At 39.5% G+C, this 14280-nt stretch overlaps 1 long non-coding RNA gene across 1 annotated transcript; it reads right to left on the bottom strand.

Moving 5' to 3' along the window:
• Nucleotides 1-11414: 11414 nt before the first annotated feature.
• On the bottom strand, nucleotides 11415-13513 carry LOC121959516. The gene is made up of 3 exons (XR_006106921.1): nucleotides 13430-13513; nucleotides 12676-12768; nucleotides 11415-11712 (listed from the first exon to the last, which is right to left on the bottom strand). It is a non-coding gene; the product is annotated as an uncharacterized LOC121959516 (long non-coding RNA).
• Between the last annotated feature and the right edge of the window lie 767 nt (nucleotides 13514-14280).

The raw sequence follows: 14280 nt of genomic DNA, 5'->3' as shown, positions 1-14280 counted from the left end.
TTTCAGTTTTCAGGTGGAAACCCATTTAATCACAGCTCCTCTAATGGACAGTGATGGGACGTTTAATCTAAGAAGCTTTTGAAGCCGCCCCAGGGGAGCTCCTCGCTCTCTGCTCACTCGCCTCCTGTTTTCCTCTCCCTCCATCGCTCTTTCCATCGCTCTCATCCATCACTCACCTTGTCGGAGTAGATGGACATGCGGGTGGTGAGCCCCACCACGGGGATGCGGTAGAAGCCTGCAGTGTATGAGACAGGCGTCGGAGTGAGGTGGTCGTTGGACTGGGGAGGGTGACTCACCAGGATGGCGTAGACCTGCAGAGGCAGAGAAGAAGAAAGCTCTGTCATTTTGGCTCTGGCATCAAGACCAAACACTGCTACTCGTGCGCTGACAAAGACTTAGGCCGGAGACAGACTTGCTGTTTAACCTTGCGTTTTTGTATACAGATTTGGCTAAACGACACCTGTTACTGGAAGCTACCTCTAGAGGGCGCACGAGACAGGGCACGATTTGAGGAGGTTACTATAATGTTAATGCTGATTTTAAGGCAGAAAAGGCGACACATCGGTGGTACGTTGGGACAGTGAGGAGTACATATTTCTCATGCTGCCAATGCGAGAGATAGATGATGAAAAGCACCATCAGTACTTTTGCGTGTCTGCTTTGGTTCTACACTGCCCCTGCTGTTTGTATACTGCATACTGCATCTCACGTTTGCATTGTGTTCATTTTTGAGGACGTGCACAGCCAACATAGCAAACCGACGCAGAGGATGCGTGGTGGCTATCATACATACGTGTAGTTAACAGCAAGTGTATCTCCGGCCTTGAAGGCTCTGTATGCAACTTTAAGAAAATCTTTGTTATTAATGACACCATTGGCTGCAGACAGCATCCTGCTGCACACACTCGCAGTCCGTAGGCGCAAGCAAGCACCTGGGCATCGGCTAAAACAGTGACTGATCACATAGCTACATGAGACGAAACGTGACTGACTGGTGATGTTTACAGTCTCCATTTCTAAGCTCACATTAGCTAGTGTATCTTGCACATGCTGCAAAATAAATTACAGGTGGATGAAGAATCCCAGAAACGAGTTCTAACACCCAGAAATCTGTACTACAAAAAGAGAAAATATATGAACCAGTTTTGTATGTTTCAGGCTGTAATGTCAACAGGACACAATGCACACAAGTCTCTGTAAGGTTTGTTAACATAAAAAACTGTATGATAGATATTTACACTGTAAAATACTTCATTTCAGCATAGTTGAAGAAAAAAAACATGTTTGAACAATCAAGATTTTATCAGTTAATGTTAAGAAGGGTTGTGTTAACAGCAGGGCACTAAGTGAGATGTGACCCTCTTTGGAGCCCCCTGCGGTCCCATTTTAGCTTGGCTTTTAAGTGGAATAAATGTAAATAATCTATATAAGAATATGGACTGTGTAAGAGATGGTATTTGTAAGGTGAAGCCTCATTAGGTCCAAATGCAGGAGTCACTTAATTATTTATTATCAATCAAATGATCATAAACTGATTCCCACACAGTAAGTAGGGCATCTGGGGCTCCTGAGCATCTGTCCACTCTGCCTGATCGGTAATCCAGCCTTGGCAGTAAAACATCTGTTTTTCTATCTCAAATTGAATTAAATTTGAGCACACTTTAAACACAAGATTTTCGTCTTTAAGAGCTGCTGCTCTAAAATGTTGTATAACAGGTTAAAAATAACATTTTGAATATCTACATAAATTGTAGTCAAGGACAAACTCATCTGTGACGAAGAGAAAGAAGAGAAAAGAAATCTTTCCCTTTGTTTCAAAATGTTCTCACTGCGTGGGCTGGCAGACTAATATTCATTTGTGGCTGTTGCCCCCCCCCCAAAAAGGCAAGAAATTAGTAAAAGGTTACAAGAAAATTGCCTAAAAATAATTTAAAAAATGACCTTGAGAAACAGGTAAAAACAAAAATGTCAAAAATTAAGTCTTCCTTTAACAGAGAATAAATACAGTATCCTGAAAATACAAGGACACTTTTCCTTAAATGTAGAGATTACAGAGCAGCAATTTTCACTGTTTAACCCTTTGAAACCTGAGAATATTAGCTGGGTTTCTTTCAAAAACCGGGAGAGAAGGCACTGAGCAACTTTACAGGACATGGACCAAAAAATGAGCAAGAAATTATTCAAAAGTTATAATTACTTAAAAGTTAGCAAAAAAAAACAAAACAAAAAAAAAAACAAAAAAAACAGGTGATAACATTACCTTAAGAAATGGTAAAAATAAAAAAAATCTTTTTTTTCTGTAACATAATTTTAAGTACATAAAGATTTATTTTTCCCCTAGCTTTTTGATAATATCTAATACATTTCCTGACATTTTCTTGTCTTTATTTTGCTATTTTTTTTGCAATTTGTGGGACCTTTCTTGCAAAGTTACCACCCCCCATGTTTTTAAAAGAAATCAAACCATTTTTCAGGTTCCAGAGGTTTAAATGCTTTTGAAAGCCGTCTTAAAGCAGCGCAAGAAAAGATATGTCACAGCAGGTTTCAGAAGGTTAAGCAAACTAAAGTTGGCCAATACTCTAGTAGTAAAAAACAACTTCTGTGAGCTCAGCCTTGAAAAGATGCCTCAGAGATGTGAAGGAAGTGAGGAAGTAAAGTTGGCATGGCTGTGCATGCATGGATTACTGGATATGAGCAGCCCGTATGGTTGGGTCAAAAATGAGGTCTATCTTCCAAGCACCGCTCCCAGGCATCTACTCCTCCATCTGCCACAGACTTCCCCCTCGCAGTAACTGTTGTTGCCTACAAGCCAGTCTCGCCCGTTTAAATCTGGACCTTCTCTGGAAATCAGATGTGATTTCTGTCTAATTTACAGGAGAGGTGTGTGGAGAAGTGAACAATTGTTGGTGTAATCTGTACAGATTAATGGGTGGATTGCACGCTTTGGATGAGCATGTGACAGGAGACTGGGTGCGACAGTGTTATTCTACAAGCCTGTATCAATTAGAGTCATTACACTAAGCAGAGACCCAAGGACACGAAAGCAGCACTATAGCTGTGGGTGTGTTGGTTTTTTTTTTTTTTTTTGTTCGCATGAAGCCTCATTATGTGAGTGGGAGAAAAAGGAGTGAGAGTGAGAGGGAGTTCACACCGCCAACATGCTGTGACATACCATTGGCGCTTTTTAAAAGCCATGTTGAGCATCACAAGAGAGGACGGTCGGTGCATTTTGCTTCAAACTCATCATGCATTATGAAATATGTTTTGTTTCTGCAGCACATGAGCATATTTGTTCTTTGTTGTATGTACATTTTTACCCTTTGAAACCTGGGAAAATTGGCTTGATGTCTTTCAAAAACATAGGAAGAAGGCAATGAGCAACTTAAAAGGAAATTTGAAAATCAGTAAAAAGCATAAGAATGTTTATTGAAAATTAGCACAAAAAACAAATATGCAAAAAATAAATGAATAAAAATAAAATGACCTGAAAAAAAGTGCTTAAAAATATAATAATTCTGTCAAATAATTTTAAATATATAATATGAAAATTAGAAAAGCTGTTTTTCTGGATATTTTTCCTAGTTCTTAAAGAAAAAATCTAAATATCCAAATTAAGTGCGATTTTGGGGTTTCCAAGTGTCTTTTCCTATGTTTTCGTAGCAGCACAAGAAAAGTGATGTCAATCAAGGTTTAAAGGGGTTAAAATAGGACTCAGTTGTTCATATCACCACTGCATCATATCACACCGACTGCAGCCGAGTGACTGATCTACCCCTGAATATACATTGCAGAAACTGTCCAGCAGCCGTCAGTCCCTCTTGCCAAAATGTTACCATGGCACATACACACACACACACACATAAACACACACACAGCCAGAGCCAAGTTGTTTGTTCTAAATGACGTACTGCACATTTTCACTCCTCACTGGTTCCTTTGCAGTTCAGTAGATCTGCAGCTGTGTGTCCTGGAACGTACAGTTGCCCTCTCATCCGAGATATGCCCCAAACCAAAGCCTATTTCTGGATGTCTGCTAAACAGATGGGTCTGTGGGGAGTTCTCTGTATTACGACCATACAAAGTGGACTAAATTGTGGTGTATGAGCGTGGAGTGGGTGCCAAATTGAACAAATGTCAGGCCTGTAATGTATGGGCGGATGAATTTCAGTGTTAATGCTTAGTGTGCTAATGTGAGGCTTTGGAGAAGTGGATTCAGAGTTCAAGACTGATGTTGATCTAGTCAAAACAAGCACTCTGGTCTAACTTGAGTGAGATAACACATCGGACTATGACACATGTGCCTAAAAGAGCCAACTTTCTATTACAAGGGGGTCCAAAACACTGATGCATCCAACAGCAAAGCAGTTTGACAGTTAGGTGGAGGTGTGCATGGATCACATACAGCATGAGTTATGATACACACATTATTGAGACGTTTGGTTTAGCGCCCATGCAGAGGTGGCAGCAAACTACCTGACTGGAGATGAGGTCCTCGCACACGGACAGAGCCATCTGGATCGCGTTGGGCTTGTGCGTTACGGAGATGGCGGTCAGCTTGAATTTATCCCTGCCGTAGACCTGGTTGGCCTGGGTCACGGCATCTTTGAAGACCTGCTCGTATCTCTTCTGGCTCAGGACGGCCCCGATGTTGACGATTTTCGGCTCACAGCCGGCCCGCGCGCAGGAGCACGAGAAGAGCACCGCCAGCAGAAACAGACGCATCGTGTGGACCACCAAACAGCACAGTACAGCCCGGTCGCTTTTCTCCCCGGTGGCGGGTCGGCTCGACCAGCTTCTGGACAGCAGCACGGCTCAGCTAGATAAATGCACGACACGATCCAGGTGGGCGGTGTGAGCGAGGAAGGGAGGGAGGCCAAAAAAAGAATGGAGGAGACTGAAAAAAGGGTCGATTTTATGTGCAATGCGGAGGAATGTGCATATTAGGGGCAGGCTGTCAACCAGGGACATAGAAACCGCATTGTCCACTTTTTTGTGCTCTCCTCTGCAGAATTGCTCAAACCTCCCCCCGCGCTTTGGAAGAAAGAGTTAAACCATTGTCCAAGCTTCCAGGCGGCTTCCTCTCCGCGGTGTGTGTCGCTCCCTTGCAGCCGCTGCTCCGTGCACTTTGTGCGGACTGATCACCCCCGATGCGTCGCTGGCTGGTCGCTCCGGGCTGAGCGGCTGCTGTCCTTGGTGCTGACAGTTGTGCATGCGCGCCGCGGTGTTACTGCGCGCTCCCGGCGTATCGGCTCCCCACTCTGGGGTTTTGCGCGTTGGCGTGCTGCTGCTGCTGAAGATGATGGTAATGCGGGAGCATAAGCTGATCATATGAAAAATAAATGTAACGAGCGTGTTTAAAACCCACTCGACCACCATGCTCGTCTTAATATGACATGAAAGGGAAGATCAGCGGGGGTAGCGCACATGTTCAAGTAGCATACCTGCAGGGCGTGGATAGTCTGCAAAATTAATATGTGCGCTTGGTTAACCCTTCAAAACCTGAGCAAATTATCTCAACATGGGTAGAAATTAATAAACAATTAACCAACACATGGCCCAAAAATTAGGAAGAAAAAAAAAACAAAAAATGTAAGGATGCACATAATATCGGCACAATGAATCGGAATCATGCCGATATCACAAACAGATATATATATATATATATATACACACACAGTATATAAATGACAAAATGATTTTTTTTGCACAATGAATGAATATTACTTACATTAAAAAGCATTTTAGGCTATATTGTTTGTTTTGATCTGCTGGTGGGTCATCACATGAAGCGTATGTATAATATGATGTTAATTGTACTATAGAAGAGACATGATAACTAAAATAAGTTGGGTAAAAATGTCAACATATTGATATCGGTAACAGTTATTGGGCAAATGAATTATCAAGTATATCGGCATATTGGATATCAGCAAAAAATCCAGTATCAGGCATTCCTAAAAAAATTACCTGAAGTAAAAAAGACAAGTGTGAAACACAAATAAACAAGAAAAAGACCCGCAAAAATCTTTTTAAAAACATAGAAAAAAAAAGTTCTCTTTTTTAAAACAAATTGTCAGAACATTTGCTACTCACCTTTCACTAATTTCTGGCAATGTGCGGGACATTGTAAAGTTGATCACTGCCTTTTTCCTCAAAGAAATCAAACCAATTAAAGCATTAGCATTTGAAAATCATCTCAATACAGCACGAGAAAACTGATGCCAATCCATTTTTCAAGGGGTTAATGCGGCCGATTTGTGATGAAGCGGTTGTGAGATTTTTCCCCAAATGTAGCCTGATTGCACGAGCAATCTAGTGTGTTTCAGGTCAGAGTTGAGCCATGCACACGGGCTCTGATGTGACTTATTCTCCTGCAAACTACAAGGAAAGTCTGATTTATTGCATGCCTATGTGTAAAGTGCCCTCCTGGACAGCACATTAATCATGTCAGGGTCGTCCGTTGTTCCAGTTGTCACACTTCAACACAAGCCTGACTTCTCTCCATAATCATGTGTGTGTGTGCATGTGTGTACAGTGGACATGCAGTAAAATCACTGTTGTGGATGTCGTTGTGGGTCTGTGACCCCACGCTTATTCAGTAACTGTTGGGAGCATCCCTGCAGCAAGATAATACATGAGCAGAATCAACCTCCTGGTTACCTTGGAAACAAGATTTTTTTTTTTTTTTTACAACACACACGCACGCGAACGTGCACAAAGAGGATCTGTACACAGAGGAAATATTCCCTGACAAGCCGACAGTGAGTTTACTCATCACAGCAGGAAATGTCGAAATAAATGACTTTAACAAAATGAACATGCGCCCAAAAATGAAAACATAAAACGACATTTAGTCAGAGAGACTCATTGCATGAACTCTACTCAAACAGCCGTTTATCATTCTGATTATTAATAGTCAATTATTTGGATATTCTGCCCCAGGGGCATTTGCGTTGTGTTTATTCCTGATATAAACAATTCTTGCAATTTAAAAAAGGTGTTTTTGGAAACGAGGCCAGCATAAAATGATCGAAAAGCGTTCTGAATTATAAATCACACAACACTGTGGTGTCTCTCTGTGTTGCAGTGAGCTGATAAATTAATCACAAGGCTGAAGAAATCAACATTCATCAGCTGCTGGCTGTGTGCTTCCATAATGAGCTTGTCTCGGATATGATTTGGTGTGGGGTTTTTGCTGTTCGTCTTAACTTAAGACAAGAAAAATGTAATTTAAAGAAGTAGTTCACCAATAAAGAGGTTTCTCACATGAAACTAGGCCGTCTATGAAGTAGACAGAAGTAAATACTTTTGAAAATTGGTGCTACATGACCAGAGAAAACAGAGGAAAAAGTACGCTTTCGCTAAAGAGGTAGAAAACCTACAAAAACCAGAATGCACTGTGCCACACCAGACCAATAAACGCTCCAGCTGCTGAGTGACATAATGCATCCCCATTCGTTTGAAACAACAACTACAGTTATATACACACATTGTTTTGACACAAAGTTGGTTAAAAATTGGAGAAGTATCCCTTTAAGCAGAGGTATAGATTTTTGGGGGGGCAACTGACATGTCCTCCTCATAATTTAGATTTTGTGCATTTGTCCCTGTCAAAAAAAAATATGAAAAAAATGCACAAAGTTGTGGAGAAAAAAAATCACCAGGATATAGGAAATGATGTGTTTGATGCTTAAAACTTCCTGGCAGAGGAACCCCAAACACATTCCCATCCCAAATCTTTATATACTGCTGCTTTGTCAGTGGATACACGTCAAAATTTGACCCGCTACCTACCCTCCTGCATCAGTTTTGGATATTCAGGGACATCGCGTCAATTTACGCTTGTTACATGCATAGCATCTTTTAAAAATACATTTCCGTTTTCACAGGATATGTACAGTTTCTTCTCGTTAAACGCATAGTCTTTTTCAAAATGAACTTACAACATATGAAACACACTTCATTTTTAGGTTTACTTCCTTAAGTTTAGGCAACAAAAGTCCATGGTTAGGTTGGGCAGCAGTATTTGACGAGTCAGGGTGTGAGATTGGGCTTCTCTGTTTCATATGTGTCCCCTTAATATTGAAACAAAACCTATGCCCTTGAGTGGACCATTAAAAAATAATTTATGGGTAGCTGGCTTAATAATGTCTTGCCTTAATTTTAACTTTGAGCACCTCAGAATGAGTTCTGTGTGACAGAAACTGTACAGCAATCAAGACGCTAAATAAGTAATGAGGGTGCAGCAGGGCTCTGGCAAATGCTTGTATTTCTTAATAGTCCACATAAATGCAAACTCATGTCAACATGTCTGTACACCTTATTTCCATTATTAGTTCAATTCTGATAATTTCACGTGATCTTCTAATCCATTGTTCAAAAAAAGGTATATAAAAAACAAAATGAAGCCCAACAGGACAGTAGATTCTTAAGTAGTTTGACCAAATAAAGGTCCACAGAAAATCTCTAATACCTTTCGTGAAAGAGGAAAGTGACAAAACATGAAAAAATATCATTAAAAACAGTCATAACCTGAGATTGCTATCATCACCATGCCAACTATATAAATCAACAAATAAAAAAAGAAAAGAGTGGAAGCAGAGGAAGAAAACATCCCTCAAGGCAACACAACAATATTACAGTTTCAAAGGAGACAAACATTTTTTGTATCTTTTATATAACAGCCGGTGTAGAACACATAATTAGTGTACATTTTAATGAAACTGGGGCTGGTTGGTGTGTTTGGAGCCAGGATTTTGATACACAGTGTCCCTCTGGAGCTCAGCCTGGGCTGATCCACTTTCAAAGGCCTTTTTACTCACTGAAGTGAATAAGCAAAAGTTGAGACATCCTGCAGCCATAAAACACACTGCCTCCGAAATGCCAGACGGGAGGAGATGCGGCCGTGCCACATTCAAACCACTGAATATAAGTGAAAAAATAATGGTGTTGAACAGAGCACCTAATGATTTCCCTCCCAGCCTCTGCGGGGCTGCCACAGCCCGTTTGTAAACTCGCCACTTACTGGACGGCCCTGACGGCGTGCTGGCCTCTTATTAAATGAGGTTATGAAGCCCTCCTCTGCCTCTCCTGCAGCCCACTCCTCCAGCACTCACACATCAATAAAGCAGGACCAATCTGCTCTGCAGCCATTATATAATAACTTTGCTTGTTTGCTGGAGGAGCAACACAAGAGTCCTTTAAAGACTCTCCAGCTCAGACTAGCGCACAAAAATAAGCGCAGGTAGTCTAGCACACAAAGACCATCGCAGGGTGTTAAACTACACACACACACCAATCTGCACAGAGACGCACACACAAGGACACACTATTGAGTTCACACTTTGCGCTGCCACCCACACACACACCACCCACACAGCCCTGTGCAAGGCTCGATGAGGGTTTGTGTGTGTTTGTACGTGTGGTGAAACTGCTGCTGTTTGGATTAATACAGAAACCGTTTCTCACCACAGAACGCAGTCTTCATCATCGGGCTGTATGTTTGCAAGACAATTTTGTTTAAATAGCAAAACTTGACATGAGTTGTACTTTACAAACAGATAAACTACCTGAAAATAAACAGGCTTTAAGAGCAATTAAAAAAATAATGTGAGCATATATACAAACTCTGAGGAAATACTGTCAATAAAATCATTTTGTTGTTGTGATGTCAAAAGGTAGGGATTCCCTAAGCAAGCAAATGATAATTAAAATTCAAAAATTTAACAGCATTCACCAATAAATAATATTGTTAGTTAACCCTTTGAAACCTGAAGCAACCATAACCATCATAATTACATTTTTTCAAATGATGTTACAGAATTATACATTTTCTGCACATGTTCCAAGTCATTTTCTTGTTTGTTTGTTTACTTTCTTTTTTTTTTTTTACAATAATTTTTAAGTAATTTTGTGTCATTTTAATTGTCCGTTGCCTTTTTCACATGTTTTTGAAGAAAATTCAAGCCAATTTGCTCAGGTTTCAAAAGGTTAAACTGGAAGTTTACAAAAATAAATCTAAAATAAGTTTAAATAAATAAATAAAACAACAATAATAATAATAATTTGAAATACATTACATAAATTGTTATACCGTCTTTTAAACACCAATCAGATGGCAAAAAAAAGAGCGAAATGATTTTTTTCCACTTTCCACCAATCAGATGATGAAATAAATTCAAACTTAATTTGCTCCCCCATTTTATACAAGCCCATTTTGTGCTTTAACTACTTCATTGTTCATTATTTTTTATTTTTAATATACATTTTTTTGGCACACAATCATTTCAGCTATCTATTCCCCATTTTTCCCACGCAACAATTCCCATTCTCATCTCCACATTCCAATTTTCCGGTGCAGAAATGGAGATCTTTCACACATGCGCTGGCTGTTTACTGCTCAATCCCTTAATGGTGCATGTAGCCGAAATCGCTTTAACTCATGTAATCTTTCAAATGTCGGCCAACAATGCTAAAGCTACGTACTTTTTTCTTAAAAACATTATCTTCATCATGCGTCATAATAGACACGTGATTGCAAACAAGCTATTGAAACATCTCACACTCATGAGACTCTTTCGGGACTTTGTCTTGATTTCTCTCTGCCTGCCAAAGTAACTGATGTGTCATATTTGTCAAAGTTTTTTTTTATTTGTATGATTAATTACAGTTTTAATTAGACTGGAATTCATTGCTCAGAGAATATTACTCATATTTATGTTCTTGAGAGATTATTGTGGTCCTTGGTTTTTTTTATGAAGGTATTGCGTTTGTTGTTATGATTCAATTTCTCCAGCATGTGGGGGAAACGTAACATTTGACTTCTTCTGTTTCCATCAATATTGTGACTTTTTGGTTGGTTGTCAAAACCACTAATGGCTGTTAACAAGCAGCAAACACAATAATACATTGTATCTAAATGAAAATAGTAGTAAAAAAATTGCTTTTTGACATCAAAACAAAAAAATTGACTCAAAGCAAATCGTTTGAGAGATTTTCAAACCTGTTTCATCTCATTTAAAATTGAAAAACAGTCCTTTCTTTCTTTTTTTTGCAGTGCTGATAACATCTTGCTTTGATAGCACTACAAAAAAACCCTAGAATATTCTAATTTTAGATGTTTTAAACAGACTGGAGTTGTTTAGCTTCATTTATTTCATTATATAAAGTGGTTAAAAGTGCCTTTAATCACAGAATCACCCATGCATCGAGCACAAAGTGGGAGCGAAGGAGGAAATAATGTCACACTTGAACTCCTACATGCTTTAACGCTTAGCATGACAGCAGCGCGTTTGTCTGCAAACTGCGTGTCTTCAGCTCCTCGAATGCTCTTTGCGTCAGATGAGAGCATTTCCCAGAACATTTTTTCTCCGGCCTGATCATATCCAAGTGCAATGTTGTGAAGAGTGGTACTATAAATATACATGTGTCGGTCTCTTTAATGCATCAGGCAACATTTTTGCATGGAGCTGATGTCCGCGGTTGTTGACCAGATTATCTGATCGAAGCGAGGAGCAAAACAGGTCACGCTCTTGCCAGTGCTTTGACACAAACAGAGTCTTGGATCGCCTCAATGACTCATCTGCAGATGGATGCCTGCCTATCTGATGTGTTTCTCATGTAGTGTGAAGTCCTCGAATAAATTATACATGTGTGAGCCCCCTCTGTGCTGGCTTTCCTTGCTTGTCCCCATGTCGAGCTGAAGTATTCATGCTGCGGAGAACACAAAGAATATCCGTATTTTAGATTCAAGCTAACATGCTGCAAAGCCTTTTGGGGGCAGCAGGCCTAATCAATATGGATCAATGTTGAGTTTCGCATTAGAGATGCTTGTCAGCTCCTCGTTTTTGCCTGAGTAATTTTGACAGTCCACCGAGTCAGAGGAGAATCAGGATTCTGATCATGTTATAAAAGAGGATTTGAAAGACCGCGTGGTGATCCTGTTCCACTTTAAAGTGATAGAGTACTTGATATGAGTGTGTGTTTAGTCTGTGATCAATCGAGAGCCTTAGACTTGTCTTTTCAGATTATTGCATGATGTCCTTGTGGTGCAGCTCAACATTTTTACACACAATAAGCTGTTATTATGTCTCTTCATCTGTGGGCTCCAGGCAAGATTCCTGCAGTAGTAGTAGAACTTATAAGTAATATGAGGAATGCATTTTTGAGAATCATGTCTTGGCTGTAACCTTTGCTTCATAATTGTTGGCTTTATTACTATTGCTGTCTCCTGAAATGTGTTGCACACAAACACATTGCAAAGACTACAACCAACAGCCAATGAGCATCTGAATGGAAAGACATAATTGTCTGCAATTGCTGTTCAAAAAGGGAAACTGAGAGACTGCCTTTGATGTTTGTTGGCCAGTTAGCACATTAACAAAACTATCCAAAGTTGAAAGAACAAAGCATATTTATCGTGCACCCAGAAAGACTAGATCAACAGAGGCTCGCCAAAGGCTGACTGTCGTTTGAGTCTCTCAGGGCCTTTAGACTCCTTTGCCGAATCGGATAGTATTTCTTTTTACCTTCAGTACGTACTGCAGCTGCCCTTGCAAAGTACATACTGCTGCACTGAGTTATCATTTTGGACATATACCTTGTCTTAACATTGCATCCTGAGCTTCAACCCTTTTGTTCTTCAAAAAGAAGAAGAAAAAATAATGCAGTACTCACAAATGAATGCACTGTCATCTGTCATGACAGCTCCTGTCACCTGTCAATGAGCCGTCATCTGTCTGCGCCTCCGTCTGTTTGAAATATCTGCTGCTGCAAAGAGGATTGTGGGTTAGAATAACAAGAAGAAATGCTGGCTTATACTGCAATATTCATCTGAATGCAGTAGAACATTTTTGGCATCCTGATTTTAGCATACTATGTATTTCTTTTTACTTATTTTATCTTTTTAATCTATGTTTTATCTATTTCCTTTTATTTGTGGTGTGATTGCTTTTATTGTTTCTGGTGTTGTTTATGGTATATTTCTTTGTATTATTTTACACAGACATTATGCATCCTGCATCCTGCACCATTTGTCCTCTACTTTGAATTTATTCAAACCCTACCTTCTGTTGCTGTATCACCCTTTATGTATCCCATTTCTGCTTTGGTGCTATATAAATAAAACTACTGGTATCATTATTATTATTATTGGGACATGCTAAATCCTTTTCTGGCATACTAAATAGTGTGGCTTTGGAAATAACCAGTTGTATGGTTAATCCACTTAGCCACCAGGACACTCAAAGGTTTATCTTTAAAGTTTGCCACGCATTTTAAAAAGACTTACATTTTCTGCATGCAACCAAAAACTCGGCTGAACATGAGTCTAGTCCAAATATGAGTACAGCGCGTGGCTGCAGCTGACATTGCATCATAACAACATATGTTTAGACCCAAATCAACTCTGATAAATTTAACTCAATCTTACCAGCAGCCAGATTTTCAAGCTCATCTCTCAGCACGTTTTTCCATATTTCCTCGTGTTTTTTTTTCTCGTGCCGTTGTTGGCACTGCGGATTGTATTTCCGCATTTTCGCACGCGCGCCAAAACGGACACGAAGAGTGTATAAGAGGGTCAAGAGAGAAATCCGCCTGCTTCTCTGTCTCCCGGTCAAAATCAGACCAAACTCACATCAAACTGTGAGACGAGACAGTGCTGATGAGATATAAAACAACATCCTGTTACTGTGTTGCCCATTTGTCGTCTAAAATGTTTTCAGAAACATATTTATTTTATTTACCTTTTAACTCTTATATGAGAAGGTTACCTGCCTGCCACCATGTTGTTTATTTTTTTTAAATTTTAAAACTTTATTGACAAGACTGAATAGTACAAAGTCAGACTAGTGCACTAGAATAAACAGTAAAAGTGACTCTGAGTCAGACATCATAGAGTGCAGAAATTGTCAAAAAGACAACAACAATAAATAACTAAATAATTATAATTAAAAAAGGCAACATTTTAAAATCATGCTGAAGACAAAGTAGAAAAAGCAGGTTGTAATGATATATAATGATGATATCAATATACTTTTCTTTTTATTTATATGTTCAAGAGACTACATTAAACTAAAATATATATATAAATGAAAACAGGGCGGTGATTTTGCAAATTTTGTATCGGATATGGAATCTAGCCTGTCTAACAGGATCAAGAGGGTTGTCATAAAATTCATTAAATTACCATGGCTTTCAAGATAAACAATAACATCTTTGAGACTGAACTTCAAAGTATTCCTTAAAACATATATTTCCAAATCTGACCGAAACTTAATAGAA

The sequence above is a fragment of the Plectropomus leopardus genome, chromosome 20 (genome assembly GCF_008729295.1).
Source record: "Plectropomus leopardus isolate mb chromosome 20, YSFRI_Pleo_2.0, whole genome shotgun sequence".
Taxonomy (NCBI): Eukaryota; Metazoa; Chordata; class Actinopteri; order Perciformes; family Serranidae; genus Plectropomus; species Plectropomus leopardus.
The sequence above is the reverse complement of the archived record's forward strand: the minus strand, read 5'-3'. Positions and strand labels throughout refer to the sequence as shown.